This window comes from Podarcis melisellensis (genome assembly GCF_964234715.1).
Source record: "Podarcis melisellensis genome assembly, chromosome: W".
NCBI lineage: Eukaryota > Metazoa > Chordata > Lepidosauria > Squamata > Lacertidae > Podarcis > Podarcis melisellensis.
Window position 1 is genome coordinate 32760882 of NC_138535.1, and position 14740 is coordinate 32775621.

Here is a 14740-nt window from a genome sequence, read left to right on the forward strand (position 1 = left end):
CTAGGATGTATGACCTCTTACTGGATTGGTATACAAAAGACGAAGAGGTGAAGGAGGCCATGATAAAATGGGCCATAGATATTGGTTACAAAATTGACTTTGTAAAGTGGCAAGAATTGTGGAATGTAAATATGAACTTCACGGCGTGTACGGCACTAAGGGAGAACCTCTGGAAGATGATTTATAGGTGGCATCTCACACCAGTGAAATTGGCTAAGATTTATAAACCGAAGATTAAGAAATGCTGGAAATGTGGAGAGGGGGATGGTGAGTTCTATCATATGTGGTGGACATGCAGTAAAGTAAAAGGCTTTTGGGAACTGATTTACAACGAACTTAAAAAAAAAATTAAGTATACTTTTCCCAAAAAGCCTGAAGCTTTCCTGCTAGGAATAGTTGGCAAGGAAATCAAAAGAGGACAAAAATCTTTTTCTATATGCCACAACGGCCGCTAGAACTATGTTAGCCCAAAGCTGGAAAATGGAATTAATACCTACTATAAATGACTGGCAGATCAAGATGATAAATTATGCTGAACTAGCTAGAATAACAGGAAGAATAAGAGACCAGGATGACCAGAAGTTTCATGAAAATTGGAACAAATATCTGACGTATATAAGAGATAGGTATAGAACTTCGATGACTCTGGCAGGGCTGGAACAACTCTAACAGTGTTTGGCAAATATGTAAAGGAGATAAAACACGTAACTTTAGAAATTATCTGATACTTACCAATGAAGTGAAGAGACGTCCGAGGCTCGGCGGAGCCCAAAATAACGGTGTACTATATAAATGATTCTTGTAACAGCTATTTATATAGAAAGGATTATTGTTTTGTGTACATTCCATTGTAAGAATGGAAACAGAGCCAGAGCCACAGCCTGAGTCTGAAACAGTCCTTGATAGAGTGCCAGAGCCAGAGCCAGAGCGAGACCCTGAATCAGTGCCAGAACCAAGCCCTCATTCAGAACCAGAGCCTGAGAAAGAGCCAGAGCCAGAACCAGAGCAACAGCCACAGCCTGAGTCTGAAACAGCCCTTGATAGAGAGCCAGAATCAGAGAATCAGAATCAGAGTCAGAACCAGATCTTCGGTAAAGACGTGGTCTGGTCTTAGCGCAACTGCTCCTCCCACCCGCGATAATAGAGATTGGGTGTTCCAATACATCCCCCCGTAGGGAACCTGCCCCAGCCATTCTGTTGGCTGAGGCCCCCTCCCAGGCAGCCCTGACCCTTTCCCCTTAAAAAGCAAAATACAAACTATACAATAACCTAAAAAATAGTAAAAGAAAAACAAAGCAAGAAACAGTTATGCTAAACTTAAAATAATCCCCGCCCCAACTAAACATTTGTCCCACCCCAGAAAGAAAATAACAACAACAACAAACCACCGTTTGAGGTGCAACAGAGACACAGCCAGAGACAGAGCAAGACCCTGAATCAGTGCCATAACCAAGCCCTCATTCAGAACCAGAGCCTGAAACAGAGCCACAGCCCGAACCAGAGCAACAGCCACAGCCACAGCCTAGAGCCACAGCCTGAGTCTACAACAGTACTTAATACAGTGCCGGAGCCTGAAGCAGAGACACAGCCTCAAACAGAGCCTGAGCCTGAAACAGAGGCAGAGCCACAGCCACAGCCTGAGTCTGAAACAGTCCTTGATAGAGTGCCAGAGCCAGAGCCAGAAATAGGGCTTGATACAGGGCCGGAGCACAAAACATAGCTGCAGCCACAGCCTAGAGCCACAGCCTGAGTCTGCAACAGTACTTGATAAAGTTCCGGAGCTGGAGCCGGAGCCAGAGACACAGCCAGAGCCAGAACAAAACCCTAATTCAGAACCAGAGCCTGAAAGAGAGCCAGACCCTGAAATATAGCTGGGTCAGAGGCAGAGGAAGAGCCATCATGAGACCCTGAATCAGAGTCAGAACCAGATCTTCATTCAGAACCAGACCCTGAAAGAGAGCCAGAGCCACAGCCAGAGCCACAGACGGAGCCTAGAGCCACAGCCGAGATCCACAGCCTGAGTCTGAAATAGTGCTTGATAGAGTGCTGGATCCTGAAACAGAGACACTGTCTGAAACTGAGCCTGACGCTTAAACGTAGCCAGGGGCAGAGGGAGAGGCAGAGCCTGATACAGTGCTTGAAACAGCGTAGGAGCCTGAAGCAGAGACACAGCCAGATCCAGAGACACAGCCAGAGCCAGAACAAAACCCTAATTCAGAACCAGAGCCTGAAAGAGAGCCAGAGCCAGAAACAGCGCTTGATAGAGTGCCAGAGCCTGAAACAGAGGCAGAGGCAGATACAGGGCTTGAAACAGTGTCGGAACCTGAAACATAGAAACAGCGTGAAACAGAGACAAAGGCTGAGACACAGGCCAAGCCTGAAATAGAGCTAGAATAGACTAAGAGGTTAAATCGGTAATGATACAGTGGGCAAAAGATTTTGGGTATAATATCCAATTTGATGAATGGGGAAACTTGTGGAAAGAGAATATAAAATTTACTGCATGCACAATATTGAAAGAAAATGTTATGAAAATGTTTTACAGATGGTACATCACACCTGTAAAGTTAGCAAAGATGTATAAGACGTGTAACAAATGTTGGAAATGTAAAGAAAAAGAAGGGACGTTTTTTCATGTGTGGTGGGAATGTAAGAAAGTGAAAAGCTTTTGGGAAATGATATATAATGAAATGAAAAAAATGTTAAGATATACTTTTGTAAAAAACCCGGAGGCCTTTCTTTTAGGGATTGTAGGAAAGGATATAAGAAGAAAAGACTGTAAACTCTTCCAATATGCAGTAACGGCAGCCAGAATCTTGATGGCCCAGAAATGGAAACAAGAGGAAATAGAAGAATGGAGACTGAAAATGACAGACTATGCGGAATTGGACAAATTAACTGGGAAAATCAGATACACCAAAGACCAAAAGTTCATCGAAGACTGGGGAAAGTTTGTAGATTATCTGAAAAACATATGTGGCGTGAACACAACGCTAGTGGGATTTCAAGAGGCACTGTAAAAATGGAGAAGTATTGTTAATATGAAATAGTGGGAGAAGGGAAGTATAATGGCAATACGAAAGAAGGGAATGTGTAACCAAAGTTATAAATACGGATGATTGTCAGAGACGCTGAAGGAAGTTCAAAAAAGAAACAATTTGTTGTATTTTGGGTAAAATTGTATAACTGTTTGGAAAATCAATAAATTTATTTATATATATATATATATAAAAGAAATAGAGCTAGAATAAGACTTCCGGATATAGCGCCATCGGTAATGGCGGAATCCTTCTGACTAGGGGGGATTTGCCTCGGGGGAATCGGGTCTTACAGCTACGGCGAAACCGGAGACCCTTCAAAAACCACAGGCAGGCGAAGCCTGTGAGCGTGGGATTCAGCGGGCACCCTTTGCGCCCCCCAAATTCGCGGGGAACCTCGACTACGGGTTCCGGAGCGAAGCGGGTGAGCGGCGCGGTGCTGTGAATTGATTGCTTCTTCCCCGGAGTGAAGCCACACAGCCGTTACTGGAGAGCGCTGACTTCTTCTTGTGAAAATTATAAAAGCAACTACCTGTGAGTAGGGGAAATTTGGAAGTATAAGAGAGACTTAATTTGACACCGAAGTGGGGAAGGTTTAAACAGGAAGTCCGCCTTCCTCTTTTGTAAATAGATCAAAGCAAAGAGAAAACAAGCTAAAGCCTGGGAAAACTGACTGGAAAGGACTAAATTTCTAACACTAAAATATCGTAAACCCCCCCCCCCCCCAAGGAAGCAGGGGCAGGAGGGGGGAAGTTTTGGACCGTATATACCTACAAGAGAGAGGGAAAAAACCTAAAATTCACCGCTCTAAACTTGGGAACGGCTGCCAATAGACAAAGACTGCCGTGCTTTGAACTGAGCTTTGACTGTGAACAGGGGACTTGCTGACAGTTAGTTCAGCAAGAGAGATACATTGTGGCCAGTTTCCTCTGCTGCTGCTAAGAAAGAGGGAAAGTAACTGAAAAGAGGGAAAGTAACTGAAAAGTAACAAAAATTTGAACTGTTTATTTCTTTTATTGCTTGAGTTTAAAAAGAGTTTTTCCTGGATTATTGCAACTGTTTCCCCCTAGATTCTGAAACTGTTAAACTGTTACCAGGGGAATTTTCCACTTGTAAAGACAAACTGCGTAGCTGGGATTGACCTTGGCCTCTCTATTGTTTAAGTGTTATGGCAGATGGGAGAGAAAAAGTAGATTCACAATTCCCAGACAAAACAACAAGATCTGGGAAGAATTGGGCACGAAGACAATCAGTTGCTGGCCTTCCCACTTCATCAGTGACTGTACCATCACAACCTAAACCTAGTGGAATGTCATCAGAAGATACTCTGGCGGCTGCATTGGCTAAGATTAATGAATCTTTGGAGAGACTTAATAAAAGGGCTGAAGAGACAAATAAGAGGGTCAAAGAGACAAAGGTGATAGTGGATGAGACAAAATCGAAGGTAGATGCAGCAACTACTAAAATTGATTTAAATACAGAAAGCTTAAATAGTTTGGGACAAAAGGTGAACACCAACACATAATCTATTCAGAAATTGCTGCAGGAATCAACTCTGACCCGACAGACCGCAGAGGAAGCCAAGAAGAAAGCTGATGCCGTGGAATTCAAGACAACTCAATTGGAAACGGAGAAAGTCCCAGATTTGGAGAGGCAAATTAAGGATCAGAAATTGACGCTTTCTATGATTGAACTCAAGGGAAAACAGACGAACTTAAGGATTAGAGCAGTACCTGAATTGGAGAAGGGCAGTTTGATAGACTTTTTGACACAGGAATTTGCAGAGTTTTGGAAGTCGGATTTGAAACAAGAAGACTTTAAAATCGTGAGGGCCTTCAGACTGGGAAGAGGAGGAAAGAAGATTAAAATAAGAGATTGTCTGATTACTCTCCGATCTAAGGAAGAGAGAGATAAAATCTTGGGTCTGCACTTTCAGACTCCTTTGACAATTCTGCAGTAAAGAGTGGAAATCTTTAAAGATATACCGAAACATCTTTTGGATCTTAGGTCCAACTTTGGAGATTTGGTTGCCCTTCTGAGAAGGAACAAAATTATCTTCAGGTGGGAATTCCCCCAAGGCCTATTCTTTAGCTTTAAAGGAAGGAAGATAAAAATAAGATCAGTTGAGGAAAAATACAAGTTTTTGAGAGACCACGGAGAAGATCTGCAGAAAGAACTTGGAAAAGAGCCAGGAGTTTTGGACAGAAGCCCACCAAAAGGAGGGAAACCAACATCATTGTTAGAACTAAAGCAACTACTAGGTGCTGAAGGAGGAGAAGCAAAGTAACTACATCATGGCACTGCAAGTATTAAGCTGGCATGTGAATGGACTTAACTCCCCGGAAAAGAGACGGAGAGTCTTTCATTTTTTAAAAAATGAACAATTGGACCTGATTTGTTTACAAGAAACACATGTGATAAGGCTACACAGGAAGATTCTAAGTAATAAAAGATTAGGACATGAATTTATTTCATCATATAAAGTAAAGAAAAGAGGAGGAGTACTTTATGCAAAGGAGAGCCTATCACCGAAATTTTTATTTAAAGATGATCAAGGAAGATTTGTTGCAATTGAAATTCAATCACAGGGAGAGAAATTTTTGATATTAGGTATTTATGCACCAAATGAGGGGAAATCGGAGTTTTTCAAGAAGCTACACGAGATTCTGATGGACTATTTGGACTATAATATGATTTTGATGGGAGATATGAATGGAGTAGTGTCCACTAATATGGATAAGGCACAGAGACAGGTAGTAACAAAAGATGGTAGACTACCAAAGATGTAATTTGATATGACTGACAATATGGACATAGTTGACATTTGGAGAACTAAGAACCCCATGGGAATAGAAGGAACTTTCTATTCTGAGGCCAAAATGACATGGACAAGAATCGACCAAATTTGGCTAACTAGGGGGCTGGCCCCGAAGATTAGAAAAGTGGAAATTTGCCCTAAAACTTGCTCCGACCACAATGCGGTGAAGATGGAAATGAAACTAACACCAATTGGTTCCTTTAGATGAAGGATGAATGACACATTGTTTAGGAATGAAGAAGTGACTAAAAAGGCTCAAAAGAACTTGAGAGACTATTTTGGGATAAATTTGAACACCACAGTTGAAAAAAGAGTAATCTGGGACGCCAAGTAAAGCAGTCATGAGAGGGTTTTTGATACAGCAGAACGCAATTAAGAAGAAAACCCAAAATGAAAAAAAAGGATAAAATTCTGGAGAAAATAAAGGAAGGAGAAAAGAGACTGAGAGCAAAACCAAAATCACAGGAAATCCTGAAAGAGATAAAGTTATATCAAGTACAATACACGAAACTGATCAATCAGGAAATCAAATGGAAGATCAAACAGATGAGACAAAAGACATTTGAATCGGCAAATAAATGTGGGAAATTGTTGGCCTGGCAAATGAAAAAAAGACAAAAGCTTAATACTATTACCAATTTGGAAGTGGAGGGAAAGAATATACAGAATCCAGTGGAGATTAGGACGTGCTTTCAGAAGTATTTTAAACAAGAAGTATTTTAAACATTTATAGACACAAGAGACTCAGAAAGAAATTGACATTGACTGATTTTTGAAAACAAATGGATTACAAAAAATCTCTCAAGAAAATAAGCTAATGCTGAACTATAAAATAACAGACCAGGAGGTTGAAGGAGCCATTCAGAACATGCAATTGGGCAAATCCCCAGGGCCGGACGGCTTGACCTCAAGATATTACAGATCCTTGAAAGAATGGTTAGTACGGCCTTTAAATGATATCTGCAATGAAATACTGGAAGGGGAAAAGGCACCAGAGTCGTGGAAGGAAGCATATATTACACTTATACCGAAAACGGAGTCTGAGAAGACACAGCTTAAGAACTACCGCCCTATATCATTGCTCAATGTGGATTACAAAATTTTCGCTGATATCATGGCTAAAAGGTTAAGAAAGATATTGGTAGAAGAAAGCCATAAAGACCAAGCGGGCTTTCTCCCGGGGAGACACTTGTCTGACAATACGAGGAATATAATTAACATCTTAGAAAAATTACAAGTGAATATCAATACAAAAGCAGTTTTGATATTTGTGGATGCGGAGAAAGCCTTCGGCAATATTTCTTGGAGTTTTATGAAGAAAAATTTACAGGGAATGGGGGTAGGCCAAGGTTTTGAAAACGGTATAGGTGCAATTTATTCAGAACAAAAAGCTAAATTGATTGTGAATAACGTAGTTACAGAAGAGTTTAAGATTGAGAAAGGAACACGACAGGGGTGCCCATTCTCTCCATTGCTTTTTATATCGGTCCTGGAGGTTTTGCTAAATATGATTAGAAAGGACCAATTGGTTAAAGGTATACAAGTCGGAGCTAAACAGTACAAATTGAAAGCATTTGCGGATGATTTGGTATTGACATTACAGGAGCCAGAATCTAGTACTAAAAGAGTATTGGAATTGATTCAAGAATTTGGTCAGGTAGCAGGTTTTAAGTTGAATAACTTGAAAACTAAGGTCTTAGAGAAAAATCTAACACCGGTTGAGAGAGAGAGGTTTCAGAAAGAGACAGGATTAACATTGGTTAAGAAAGTGAAATACCTTGGGGTTAACATGACTGCTAAGAATGTGAACCTATTTAAAGATAATTATGAAAAATGTTGGACGGAAGTGAAAAAGGACTTAGAAATATGGTCAAATTTGAAGTTTTATTGCTAGGCCGAATTGCAGCGATAAAAATGAATGTATTGCCAAGGATGTTGTTTTTGTTTCAAACATTGCAAATTTTGGACAAAATGGAATGTTTCAAGAAGTGGCAGAAAGATATTTCTAGATTTGTCTGGCAGGGCAAGAAGCCCCGAATAAAATTTAAAATACTAACTGATGCTGAAGAAAGGGGTGGTTTTGCCCTGCCAGACCTTAAACTATATTATCAGTCAGCCGCATTTTGTTGGCTGAAGGAATGGCTATTTCTTGAAAACACTGATGTATTGGATTTGGAAGGGTTTAATAATGTATTTGGTTGGCATGCATACTTGTGGTATGATAAGGTCAAAGCACATAAAGTGTTTAAAAACCATATTGTCAGGAAAGCTTTGTTTATTGTTTGGATAAGATTGGTTGTCACCAATGGAAGCAAAGGCTCTGAAAAAGCTCAATATGGAGGCCAATTGGCCGAAATATTGGGAGATATTGGAACAAGAAGGATACAGGTTAAAGCTGCAGAGTTTTGAAAAATTAAAAAACAAAGTATGGGATTGGCTTCATTATTATCAAATAACGGAGGTTTATAATTTGGATAAGAAAATTGGGTTTCAGGTGGAGAAATCAAAATTGGAAACAGAATTGTTAGATCCTAAAACTAAGAATTTGTCAAGAATGTATAACTTGCTGTTGAAATGGAATACTCAGGATGAAACGGTGAAATCAGCTATGATTAAATGGGCTCAAGATGTTGGACATAACATTATGATGGCTGACTGGGAACAGTTATGGACCACAGGTATTAAGTTTACGGCATGTATTTGTTGATTGTGCAGAGTCCTTTACACAGCAGAAGAATGAGTAGTACATGCTACATGCTTAAGTTTTAGTTTATTTACACTTCAATGCTGAGAGATTACAAGCAGGCATCTTGCCTCTGCTAGAGCAGAGAGGCAACCCCTCTCTCCTCGGAAAACAAAGAACTCCGAGAGAACTGTGAAAAACAGGAAACCAGTGTACGTCACATCCAGTCTCCTCTTCCCGTGGGAAACCAACAGTGCATTTACTGTGGAATGTAAACAACCTGTCTCGTGACAAGCACTTCGCTGCACAGAGAAGAAAGCAGAAACCAACATCCTCCCCCTTTCTGTGAACATCACTGGGCAGCGTGTTCGTACAATATCAGTACAAACCCAACTTCTGCACATAGGTACAGTGTTGATCCCTTGATACAATCTTGGACAATACATCAGCAGGAATTTCATTACCTGGCATATAGGACACCGTTACGAGTCCCTTCTGAATACATTCCCTAGCATGTTGCAACTTCAATTGCAAGTGCTTCGTGCTTTGCTTACAACCTTCAGAATTCAGCAAAGCCAAACATGCTTTGTTGTCCTGGTAAACCTGGATTGGACATTTGACAGGAATTTTCATATCTTTGCACAATTGTAACAACCATTCACAATCCTTACGTGAATAAGACAGTGCATTCAGTTCAGCTTCACAAGTACTTAAGCTAACTGTTGTTTGCTTCTTGCATGACCAATCAAAAAGACCCTGATTGTACATATAGCAAACTCCAGACGTACTTTTCCTGTCTGTAGTGTCACTTCCAAAACTTGCATCTGCAAATATCTCAAGACCACCAGACTTCTGATTGTTAAATCTCAGTCTGTAATGCATAGTGGCTTTCAAATAGCGCGCTATGCGTTTCAGAGCTTTCCAATCCTTAACACTAGGATTGTTGACTTGTCTGCTTAGCAAATTACAGCTAACAGCAATGTCAGGTCTTGAACATCTGGCAATGAAGTTTAGCTTGCCTAGCACACTTCTGTACAGTGTAGTGTCAGAAAATGCTTCTTCAGTGTCTTCTACCTGATAACCTGTTGTCATTGGTGTGTCTACAGGGTTAGCATCCATCAGGTTTAGTTTGCTTAACACATCAGCAATTTTCCGTGACTGGTGTACTAGAATGTTACCATCTTGATCTCTCTCTATTTCCAGAGATAGGTAGTTGTTTACCTCACCAAGATCTTTCATGTCAAAGTGCTCTTTCAGTTGAGCTAGGGCGTTATTGTACATTGTGACATCTTTCCAAAAGAATAATAAATCATCAACATAAAACAAACAATACAGTTTCTTTTGCCCCTCCTCTTTGACAAATACACATGGATCAGCTTTCCCTTGCTGAAAACCTAGAGAAAACAACACTTCAGTGAGTTTTGTGTGCCAACACCGTGCACTTTGTTTGAGACCATAAAGGGACTTCTTCAGAGCACAAACAAATCCCTGTTTTACCTGTATGCCATCAGGTGGAAGCATATAAAGTGATTCACCTAGAGATCCGTACAAAAAAGCTGTATTCACATCATGGTGACTAATGTGTAGATTTTCCTCTGCAGCTAGCTTGAGCATAAGCCTAATGCTCTCATACCTCACTGTGGGTGAGTAGGTCTCGTGATAGTCTTCACCTGGTACCTGTGCAAAACCTCTGGCTACCAATCTGGCTTTGTGTCTGACTATCTTGCCATTTTGATCTGTCTTCGCTTTGAAGACCCATTTGCTTCCAAGCAGTTTCATTCCTGGAACTACTGGAACTAGTTCCCAAGTCTTGTTCCTTTCTAAGGAATCAAGCTCAGCCTTCATGGCATTTAACCATGGCTCAGCTTCCTTTGAATCCAAATCCTGGATTTCTTGGAAACTTGAAGGTTCAAATACCTTCTTGGAGCTTTTAACAGCTGTTACTGCTATCTTAGCAAACTCATCAGCAAATCTCTTTGGAGGTCTGCCTTTTGTGGCTCTCTGTGACCTACGAATTAGCCTTAAGTCCTCAACACTTTCCTCTTCCTTCTTAGGAGAAAAGTGACCTATTGTGAACAATGGTTCTTCCAATTCTTGATCAGAGCTTTCAGAGGGTCGCATAGAGGCTTTCGCACTCTTGAAATCCTCTGAATCACCCGATTCAGTTTCAGACTCAGAATCAGAACCTTCATCAGTGGGTGTGGGTTGTTGTGGCTGCTTTTGACTATCCTCAGTCTCATTACTGTCATCAGGATAACATTGAAAAATTCCCACATTCTCCCCCACTTTGCATTGTACTCAACACTTCTTGTGAGCTTAATTGTCTTAGAGTCAGACATCATTATTCTGTAAGAACCTTTCTGATAACCTAGAAAGATACCATGCAATCCACGCTTGTCTAACTTGGAGTTTTGTGGTGAGTGAACCCACATGTCAGAACCAAAAATTTTCATGTGTTTGATGTATGGTTTCTTGCCAAACATCTTCTCATAGGGGGTACAACCAATCGCTGAAGATAACCTGCGATTGTAACTGTAAACAAAACACGAGAGAGATTCGGCCCAATAACTCTCTGGAAGATTGGCATCATGCAGCAAGGTTTTTAACCCTTGAAGCAATGGTTGAATTGCCCTCTCGCAAAGTCCATTCTGCCATGGCGAGCGAGGACTAGACAAATCGTGTTGAATTCCTTTCTCAGTCAGAAAAGCTTCAAACTGCTGAGAAGTGAATTTCCCCCCCCCCCCCGCGATCAGTGAAAAGAATCTTTATCTTCTTACCATGCACATTTTCCAACCAAGCACAGAATTCCTTGAACCTAGGAAAAGCCTCTGATTTCTGCTTGAGATTGTACACATAAATATACCTGGAAAATGCATCAATGAGAACCATGAAGTACCTATTTCCACCCAAAGAGGGCGCTAGTGGTCCAACCAAATCAGCATGAACAACCTGGTATGGTTCTGTAGCTTGCCTACTAGACACCTTACCTTTCGCAGCCATTTTCACCTTGTTTGCTGCGCATGCTTTGCACTTCATGTGGTACCTGCAGGGTTTAATAGTCATACCTTCAACCAAGGCAGGCATTTTAGATACTGCCTCAAAATGCAAATGACCAAATTTTCGGTGAAAATCGTGAATACATTCTGCATGCAAACTTTTGTTAGAACCTGCAATGCAACAAGTTTCATCCTGCACAACATCATCATAATACAAAACAAAGAAACGATCAACATATTCAGCATGCAATACATAATTGTTTTTCTTTGTGATGGTGCACCTCTTGTTCTTGAAGGAAACGTCAATGTTCCGTTCATTCAGCTGCACAACGCTGAGTAGATTATGTTTGGCATCCGGTACATAAAGCACATCTCGTATCGATAAGTCCAAACTGTGAAGAACAACAGTTCCGTAGCCTTTACTGGGGATCGTGTCGCCCTTCGTCTTTGCTCCAAGGACGTTCCTCCAGCCGCACCCCAATCGTCAGCGCCCTCTGGACCACTTCTTGAGTGTTTTGGGGTCGTTCCCCCCTTGCAATTTCGTCTTTCACAGCCCCATTCAACCCCTCCCAGAACAGGTCTCTGACGGCAGCTGAATCTTTCTCCCATCCCAGCGCGTTGACCAATGCAAAAAAGCGGGAGTGATATTGTCTTACAGTGGCTTTGCCTTGTTTTAATCCATGTATCTGTCTTCTGGCGATATCTACATGTATTTCTGATAAAAAGCACGCATCCATCGCTTTAAGGAAGGCATCCGCACTTTGGAGGGCTGGATCTTTATCTCTCCAGAGATTGCGCAACCACGCTTTTGCTTCTCCATGGAGATGACTTATTATAAAGCCCACTCTCTCCTGCTCGTCTCTAAAGTCCTTCTCCAGCAGTTTCAGCGCAAAAACCACGTCTGCTCTGAAGTTAGGGTATTGCTGCAGATTCCCATCGAAATGAGACACAAGGCTACCTCCTCTCTTTCCCAGCCCAATCCCTTCTGGTCTGGCTCCCGGTAGCCCCTGTTTAGTCAGCATGTCTAACCTGGTTCGCAGATCCTGGGAAACAGCGGCTGCGTCTGCTTCCCTCTTCCTGGATGCTAGTATTTCCGAGTTGAGTTGTGTCACTGCTTCTTGCAGGGCAGCTATTTGTTCTTCTGTAGTCATCTTGTTCCGCTTGTGTGAGCTCGCGAAGCACCAATCTTCGCCCCTCGCTGCGTCCACTCACGTTGCGAGGTTTTATTTTTTTAGAGATGGAGCTTACTGTCAGGGCTGCCTCTAGGTCCCAGCTCACAGAGGACCAACGCTAGTCAGTAATAACATACAAAAGTCTTTATTGACGATTAGTTTCCATTTCCAAACCGCAGCGTGCAGCTCTACGTCTAGAAGCTAGACCGGCGAAGCTCCATCTGAGTCTCCGCCCCCTGTACACCAGTTTAAGACTCTAGCCTTACTCCACCTCTTCCGTTGCTCTTTCCTCCTCTGGGTCCTTCTGCCCCCTGGGGTTTCCTCCTTTCTGGACTCTTCTGACGCTGACCCCCCTGATTCTTGCCCCTCCTTTCGGCGGGCTTTAGGACCTGGCTCCCTATCCGGGCTATCTGCTGTGCCGCTCGCCTGTACATTTGAACTTGGCGCGCGCGCCCAGCCGGCAACCTTCCTCTCGACCGTTTCCCCGCTCTCCGATGGAGGCGTGGTCAATCCTGACTCATCTCCTCTCGCTGGTGGTGGGAACACTGGTCCCGATGCCTGGGATTCCTCCCCCCCACTGCGCTCTGGTGGGGAAGCTGGTCCTGATTTCCAACTGCTGCTCTGGGAGTCCCCGCTGGCCCCTTCCTTCTGGGGTGTCCCCCTTGGCACCCCCCTTGCCCTGGCCATCGGCGCTCCCTTCTGCGAGTCTTCCGATTCGCTGGACAGACTCCAGGAATCCCTCGGGCCACTGTCACCCCCTACACTGCCCTCGGATTCCTCCCCCTCGCTCTCCATTTCCTCCCTCTCCTGTGCCTCTGCTCCTGAGCCCCTGACAACCAGATTCCGAGATATTTTACTTTTTTGGCAATTTTAATCCCTGTTTGAGTTTCAAGATCATTTTTTGTCTTTTCTTCCAGATTTTTGGTCATTATTTTGGTTTTTGCTCTGTTCAATTTAAAACCGGATAGTTTTCCAAATTCCTCTAGTAGTCCCACTACTTTACCAACACTCTTTTTTGGGTCTTCCAGCGACAGCATAAGATCATCAGCATATGATTTCAATTTGTGTTCTTTCACTCCTATTTTTATACCCCGAATATCTTGAGTTTTCCTTATCTTATTTGTAATTATCTCTAGCACCATAATGAACAGTAACGGGGACAGAGGGCACCCCTGTCGGGTACCTTTCGCTATCTTTAACGGATCTGTCAAATTGTTATTTATGATTAGTCTAGCACTTTGTTGTGTATAAATCGCTTTAATTCCTTCCAGGAATGTGCCCTCTATCCCCGACCTTTCCAAACATTTTATCATGAAAACCCAAGACACATTATCAAATGCCTTTTCGGCGTCAACGAACATTAAAACTGCTGGAATTTCATTATGACATTCTAGATATTCAATGATGTCTATTGTATGTCTTATGTTGTCTTTAATTTGTCTATTGGGTAGAAAACCGGCCTGGTCAGTATGGATGAGATTACTCAGACACTTTTTAAGTCGGTGTGCCATTATATCGGCAAAGATCTTATAATCATTATTCAATAATGAGATCGGTCTGTAGTTCTTGATGTTAAGTTTGTCTGAATCTGGTTTCGGAATCAACGTGATGTATGCTTCTTTCCAAGATATTGGTGTTTTTCCTCCTCTTAAAATCTCATTCATTACATCACATAATACCGGTGTTATATATTCTTCTAGGGTCTTGTAATACTTAGCAGATAACCCGTCTGGGCCTGGGGCTTTCCCCAGTTTCATCCTCTTAATTGCCTCTCTAATTTCCTCTACTTTTATAGGTTTATTTAAATCGTTTCTTTCCTCTTCTGATATGTTATTTGGGCTGTTTTCTTCTAAATATTTTTCTATACTTGTTAAGTCTTCTTCCTCTATTTTATATAACTTTTCATAGAATTTAAGGAAGTTCTTTTTTATTTCGTTGGGGTCCTCTAGCACTTGTTCTTCCACTTTTATTTTGTTGATAAGACTGAGTTTTCTCCTTTTTCTCAATTGCCACGCCAGGAACTTTCCAGTTTT